This window comes from Montipora capricornis, chromosome 11 (genome assembly GCF_036669925.1).
Source record: "Montipora capricornis isolate CH-2021 chromosome 11, ASM3666992v2, whole genome shotgun sequence".
Classification (NCBI taxonomy): domain Eukaryota; kingdom Metazoa; phylum Cnidaria; class Anthozoa; order Scleractinia; family Acroporidae; genus Montipora; species Montipora capricornis.
The window spans coordinates 25,032,833-25,040,802 of record NC_090893.1 but is presented as its reverse complement, the minus strand read 5'-3'; the positions used below and the strand labels follow the sequence as shown (position 1 = coordinate 25,040,802).

The following is a 7,970-nucleotide window of genomic DNA, read 5'->3' as shown; positions in this document are numbered from 1 at the left end:
GCATTGATTAGTAAGAAAAGATAAGACCCACGCCAACAAGCATTTCTTAATCTGCGTCACAGCGAGCCCGTGAGGTCCTGACCAGCGGAAGGGGTGTACCAAATAAAAGTAGGATTGACAAAATCGTAGAAAATACGCCTCTCGCTGGAATTGAAAAATTCTTTCGCCAAAGTTCATTTTTTAATATGGACTTTCAAACTTTTTAGGTTATGGGAACTTTAACGTGATCTTTTACCGAGTCTTCGTCTTGAAGTGGTAAATTGTTCCGTCTTCGTCTCCGTCTTAGCCCAGGTTTTTTTTTTGGAATTGTTCCGATAGTTGTTTCCACACAATCACGGGGTCCTCGGGGTCTCCTAACAAGTACAACAACGACGTATCCACAGAAGGAACAATTGTCGCCAGAGCTTTATCACGTCGAGCTTTAAACTTCGCTAACTTTTCGGCTTCCGTCGTAGCAGGGGCGACTTCAGTTCCGCTAACAATACTCCAAAGATTCTCTTTCATTAAAGCCATTCTGCATTGGATTTTCCAAGTATTATAGTTTGAACCATCCAGAGGAACAACCGTGGTTGACGTGCTTCTCGCATCCCCCATTTTGAAGTTACCTTCACAACAACAAAATCCCTTGTTTTCGTCAATTCAACACCGTGAGAATCTTCCACGATATCTTGACTGCGCAGTGGAAGGGTTCTGGGCCCATAACCTGTTGATTTTCTTGTTGTTTAACACTTTTATTCGTACCACTGCGCACTAAAACATCGAATAACAACTCAAAATTTGCCTCGAGGAGCGAACACCAATGCGAGGCTCCCAAAAAACAAAACGAGGCTATTTCACACAAACAATGTCAATTTTACAGTAAGGACACTCGAACCGTGAACACTTGACATTTTTGTGTACATTGTTTTTTTTTGACGACAAAGAAATAAAGGCACTTCTTATGATGTATAGTGTTACATGTATAGCATTTTGTAAGTGTAAAAACATTAAATACTCTTGTCAAAACGACAAGCCCACATTCTATAGTCACTAAAAATATGTACAAAAAAGTATCAAGTGTTCATGGTTCGAGTGTCCTCACTGTAACAGTATCTTTGTATTTGACCTGGTGAACAGGACCTTAAAACCCACTGGCCTTAAAACCCTTTTTTCCTTCGCAACAGCAGGGACCCACTTCTTATTGAAGGGTGTGTTTCATGACCAAGTAGATGGGGTTGCCATGGGTTCCCCCCTTGCTCCAATCCTCGCAAACCTTTTTATGGGACATCATGAAAAAAAACTGGTTAGATAACGTTTCATCCTCTCAGGTGTTGTTCTATAGACGCTATGTTGATGACACTTTCTGCTTGTTCAATAACGAAGATGATGCGCTCATGTTCTTTGATTACATCAGCGCAAGGCACCCAAGTATCCGTTTCACAATGGAAAGGGAAATAAATAAGAAATTATCTTTTCTGGACATATTGCTAGACAACGGTCATCCATCTATTGTTACTAGTGTTTATCGCAAGAAGACATTTACTGGTCTTCTCACTAATTATTTCAGCTTCGCCCCTTTGAATTACAAACTGGGTCTAGTCAGAACATTACTAGACAGAGTATATAAGATAAATAATTCCCGGGTTGGTATTCATCTGGACGTCAAGAAGCTTATTTTCTTACTACAGAAAAGTTGTTTTCCATCGTGGGTCATCGACAAGATTATTCACAGGTATCTTTCTAAGAAAATGAATCCTTCTCTGACTGGGCGGGACGCCTCATCCAACTCCGGGAAAACTTCTACGCACTTCTATAAAGGGATATTTTGGTTTTTTCATGCTATTTCTTGGTCCCGGATTTGTTTGAACGTCTCCCGCGTTAATGATGCGATGGAGTTGAAAAGTACTGTTACCGTTCGCAGTTTAGTTGATCCTCGAAGGTAAAAATGCGTTTTCGCGGCCACGACCTCGCTGCCTGACATCTTTCAAAGTTTCGGCTTCTTGTATCACCGCTCTCGCCACCCATCTCACAGCAGAACGCAACCCATAAGATAGAAATGTATCTTCCTCGTAGCAGAAGTTCAGCAAGCCAGTGACGAGCATAGAAGTCGCAGAATCAACGCTTTGCTTCCAGTCGCCATGTTGGCCGTATTGAATCTCTGTATCGGTATTGAAGGAAGGGTTACGTTTTTTTTTTCCAGGAATTCGCCGTTTACCTCCTCGAGACCTCCGAAACCTGAAGACGAAATTGACTTTTAGAGACTTTAGCACATAAGATGACGGGACAAAACCAGCAGAACGTCGAATAGCAAGTAACTGAGTTCGAGTGTATATGTTGTAAGTTGCAGAGGTACAATATGCAAATTTAGAGCAGAACCATCCTCACAAGAACTTTGAGTTTTCGAAGGTTTAGCAATAGGACCGGGTTTCTTGGCTATATCCATAAAAATAGTGGTATCAAGCGGCGGCTCATGGGCAGGAACAACAAGCGCTATCTGGCTATGCTTAGTCCATTTACAAAGTGGCAAGGTAGAGATCCTGTATCGACGAGATAGATTAAGGAGGCTCGAACCAGTTTTAACAATTCCAAGTGACGCTCTTATTAGAAAGATCGGCACCACAACGTTGTATCATGTAGTGGCAATATTGTGGTACCAATTAAATGAAACACGAATTATTGCTGAACAAGATACGGTCATTATTGTGACGTAGTATGTCACCGTGGCAACGGGAAAGCCCTGTAAAAACACCCTTTACTTTGTCTTTAGTTGCTTATATCTCAAAAACGAACTCGATGACCTTCATTTTTTCTTTTTGAAAAGTAATCAAAAGGGCATGATGAAACTTTCTGCAAAGTTTAAAAAATTCTGTGTAGTGGATTCAGAGCCACCTTAATTTTGCGATTCTTTAAAGGTAGCTCTGAATACTCTGAACATATTTTTTTTAAACGTTGCCGAAAGTTTCGTCGTGGCCTTCTAATCGCTTTTCAGCACAAAAAAGGGGTGTCACCGTGTTCGTTTTTGAGATATGAGCAACTAAATCCAAAATATAGGGTGTTTTTGCTGGGCTTTCCTGTTGCCAAGGTACCTTATTACATCACAATAATGATCGCATCTTGTTTGGAAATAATCGGTGTTTCATATGGTACCATAACATTGCTGTTACGTGATACAGTGTTGTAGCTTTATTCGATCTAAGCAGAGAGTCTTCTAAGTGCTGAAACCCTTTCGAACCTCGGTCCTTAACTAGCAAACCATGTGTTGCAGAAATAAATGCGAGAACCTTCATTTGCTTCGCTACAACTTTTCTGGTTTCCACACATCCCAAAACCACCTCCATGCGATGGAAAAACGTCAAAAACAGTATTCCTTGAGATAAAATAGAATGAAACAAGCAGAACTAAATACCGTGGAGAGTAAACAAATTGAAGGCATCGTAGCGTCAATGGTTTCCGACAAGTCTCCCGGGATTGATAAAATCCCTATTCGCGTTATCAAAGACTGCCTCGCACCGATCCTCCGAACAATCACCTCTATAGTTAATTGCTCAATTGAAACATGCACCTTTCCCTCGGAATGGAAAATAGCCGAAGTGATACCTATTCCTAAAGAAGGCGATAACGAAAAGGCGAATAACAACAGGCCTATTTCACTTCTTCCTGAAGAGAAATGGCGGTCAAACACGCTGCGGTTTCCTCTTGTTATGTTCGCGTCGTGCGCATGCTCGTTACGGTTTTCAAATGATTGACAGATTTCTTTACTGGTGCGGTCATCGAAACCAGAAAAGCGGCGGGATCAGAGGCAGCTGCCAGCGGCACCCCCCCCCCCCCCCGATCTAATCAGATTACATAGTGTTTTTTTCTGATGTATGAAAAGATAATTTCATTTCCAAAGTTCAACCTTTCGAATGAAAGCTGAACTTCTTTTGAATGACAAAATTTTCACAAATTTAAAGAAACCCTATTGGTTCAGATCTAAAAAAACATTGCGATGTTTGCTATATGTTTATTGAACGAACTAGTTGAGAAAGCAGTCTTTATGAGTACTTGTAAATACAGTGGAACCCCGCGTTACGGTCACCTCGTTAATAAGGTCACCTCGCTACTACGGCCTCCTTTTTTGTCCCGGTGAAACGCCCTTACATTTTCTTATAAGAAAACGGGGTCCGGCTGTACATATACCCTACTTGAGCTTTTAAAGACAACACGAGCAGTTATTTAACCAGTTTCTTAGGATTTTTGCGAACCCTTTACAAGACTTTTTCGGACTGATGATGAAGCGTTTTGATTGGCTTATTTCTGAGTCACTGGCCATTTCAGTGTGTATAGTTTTTTTCCATATTAAATGTCTCCAAACAGAAGTTACTGTTCCAAGGCATTCTTGCTTACTATAGAAACAAAGAAAACTAAAAAATATATAAAACTGTGCAGCGACTTAATGAAGGGAATTTAGTAACATTTTTTAAGCTTTCAAACCAGTTTGACTTAGCTATAGTAGGACAAGTCACAAGGTTCAATGTGGCTAGATGTTTGACAAAAATCGCGATGGGACTTAGGACTAGACGCAGGACTAGTCCCCTCGTATCTGCCGACCATAAATTGACTGCGTTATTCATGTAATCTGGTAACAATCAGTTCTGTAGTTCTAGACTATTGCATTTCAGGCTTGAACTATCTTGTAGCTTTTCAAAGGCGAAACAGATATCCTTCTCAGAGCTTTCGATCTAACGTGAAATCCATATAAACTCCTATCGATCAAGCTCGATACATAGCTCGATATTACCCGGCGACGCGACGATATGGATTTTATTTTCAAGAGGTAAAAACAATATTGAGTGAGTAAAATAGTCTTTTTTAAATTTCATGCTGTTATTTTACATTTTAGGACTTTGGAACACACAGTGCGCGTTTAACTAACTCAATGCAAAGGGAATCTAGATATTGATTATTATTTTCCAGAATTTCGCTGTGACGGTAGTCGCTATGTTGCTTGTGCTTTCACGTTCAAACTTTTTTCCACGTCAACAGAAAGAGTTCAAATGCGAGGCAAACCACGATGATACAAAACAAGTCTTTCTTTTTATGCCCTCAGTTTATTTGAAAGTGTGCAAATGAAATGAAAAACAAATCCCTTATTTTATGTCCTTTATAGTTTAGATTATTGTTTCGTTATTATTTCATAAGCATTCTAAATCCGAAAACCCTTTTCTTAATCAAGATACAAATAAGCAAAAAACCAGTGAAATTACGATTTTTTACCATCCGCTCCAGGTTGGCATAGGAAAAATCCTGAACACTGGTAGCCAAGATTACATTTGCGAGTAAAAAGCTATCATAATAAAAACCCCTTAACGAAGCTACAAAATCTGTTAGGATCTGAAAAAAGCATTCCAGGATGTCTCAGATATAGATTGCGTAAATATCGACGCAGGCTCTTCCCCCATTGTCTCCCTCGCCAACATTCATCAAATCTTCGCCAAACCACAGGCGGAGCTTTTGGCCTGATTGGACCGAATAAGGGTTAAAAAACGACAACTCAAGCTCAGGAGAGACCGAGGTGTATCCGGGAACTTTGGACCATTTAGCACCTTGAGCAACAATAAACTGGCTTTCCGGCAAAAGAACATGATTGGTCGTGGTTGTTATGACAACCGCGATCTTGTCACCGGAGTAGTAGTCACCACAGCCCCAGTAGGACCAGTAGGAAACGTACCGAGTGTCGCACGTCACGTAACCATACAAGTGAACCAATTTTACCGCAGAGAGCTTTCCACCAGAGACGTAGTGGACGGAGAATTTGCCAAACTCTTGATTCTTCGCACCAAAAACAAACTGGAGCGAAATTCATCTTTCGCCATCGATCTGTAAATAGCAACAGAGAATACGTGTCGTATTAGTGAGGCTTTCGATTCGTGGATCTACACAGTGGCGCGGTCTGCGTGAGCATACTCACAGCCAATCTTATAGCCTGCCAACTTTTTTTTTTATTATGGTGCAATTGCTTTATATATTTTACCCTTAAAAAAATTACAAACCCGAGTTGTGTTTCCCAACAGTTCTTCTGGTGATAAGCGAAGATTCTTGGAAAGCGTTTGAGAGTTCCGAGCTTCTCTTCTCAAGCAATCCTGGGTTCCGAACAGGCCCTTCACTCCTGTCAAATTCGGCTGGAATTTTCACAGCCAACAAACCAAGGATAAACACGAAAAGGGAAACTACAATGGAGTTCATAGTGTCAGGACTGATTTGTTAGTGTTGGCTTCTTCACATACTGGACTGAGTAACTCGAGAATGGAATTTCGCCTTCTGCGCTATAATTTTAAGCCTCTCTAAGATCGTGTTGAAACAAGATTTTGTTTATCTTTTCTTTAGATTTGCAGTCTATTTTCAGCGATTGTATAAAGCACACTGCATTTTATATGCAAACAGAGTGTTTACCTTACAAAAAACACTGACAAACTTTCGTTCTGACTTCACATATCGCGAGCACGAAGCCAGAACTCGACAAACTATTACATTCATCTACTAACAAATACTACTTGTAATTATATAAAGCAGGCAGGGCAATCAGAACTATTGTCTCGGCTTCATACAACATTTTAGTCTCGCGAAACTCACAGTGCAGCTGACAGTGGACTGTTCTGGCTCGCGTTTAGTTTTTTACCAAGTGCCACGTCAACACAACTTAAGTTTTTCCTGTCCGTTATTAGTCTTGGGACGCTAATTAATTTGGGTTTAGAACTCGGAAAAAGCCTTCTCGTTTTTCCCAGTTATTCTCTCTCTGTCATACAAGCAAAACATGTTTAAAATATTGAAAGAATGGGGGATTTGAAATCATGTTTTTAGCATACAAAATTTACAAATGCAAATTTTAAGATCGGAAACGCTGATCACATTGGTCGGTGTTCCTTTTTCCAAAAATCAATATTTGTCTTCCGGCGTCGATAACAATTTGCTAATTGAATTATGAAACATAAAGCACTAAATGCATGCTGTGATGATTCTTTGCAAAAAACAATCTGCTTTTACCAATACATCACTGAAGAAACAAAAATGAATTTCCCAGGATAACAAGTGAAATCCCAACTTTTCACACTTTTCGAACCCTGACGGGTTTGCGGAATTCCCGATTATTCAAGCAAGTTAAGAGAAATTTACTCTTGTTTTTCCCGACCTCGCACGTTTTTCAGTTGGACCAATTGATATTTCAGTTCACATATACATGTAGGTGGTTCGAAAGTAAATTCTTGATGAAACGGTTGATAGCAAAAACAACAGGATTGTGTTTGAGTTTGGCCGGACAACCTCTGACCATCTCTTCGACTTCCTGTTCAGCAGAGTCGAGAGACAAAAAAAATTGACGGAAAACATTGAATCACAGTACTTTGGAGTAAAATATGCGGGGAAAATATTGAGAAAATGCGCTCATAATTTTCGGGAATACCCGGGTGATTTCTTCGGAAATGGAGTAGTCTAAACATTGTAGAATATTAGAGCTGTAGCCATTTGCTTTCCTGGATCAAATAGTTTCTTAAAGATGTAGATGATATTAAGTGTGAAAAATTGTTGTTAAGTCTATAGACTGACAACTTCTTCAGAATAAAAATTAAAACAAGATTATTAGAAACGTTTTGGTCTTTAATTTCTTTAGAAGTTTCAGCACGCATTTGTACGTGTTCTTAATCTTCCTTATATACAATGTTTGATATCATGAAAAGGTCTTTAGGAGAATTACGTAACTTCCAACTTCCGTTAGAGTAGACTCGACCTGATTGATTGACTGGCTGCCAAAGGAATAATGTATCAGCTATCCACCATCTCATACTTTGAGTGCTTTCGTAAAATAATCATGATCAAAATATAACACTTTTTTACCTGGATTTGTCTCACTGTTCTCCTCAGCTGAATGGCCTGCAACTTGAACCCACTGTTGCCCGTCACAGTATTGCAACTCCATTCCCTCCATGCGTAACAAACCCTTGATATTAGCGGTACAA

At 39.9% G+C, this 7,970-nt stretch overlaps 1 pseudogene; it reads right to left on the bottom strand.

Annotated features, from left to right (window-relative positions):
- Positions 1-5,049: 5,049 nt before the first annotated feature.
- On the bottom strand, positions 5,050-6,207 carry LOC138024484 (uncharacterized; annotated as a pseudogene).
- Positions 6,208-7,970: the final 1,763 nt, after the last annotated feature.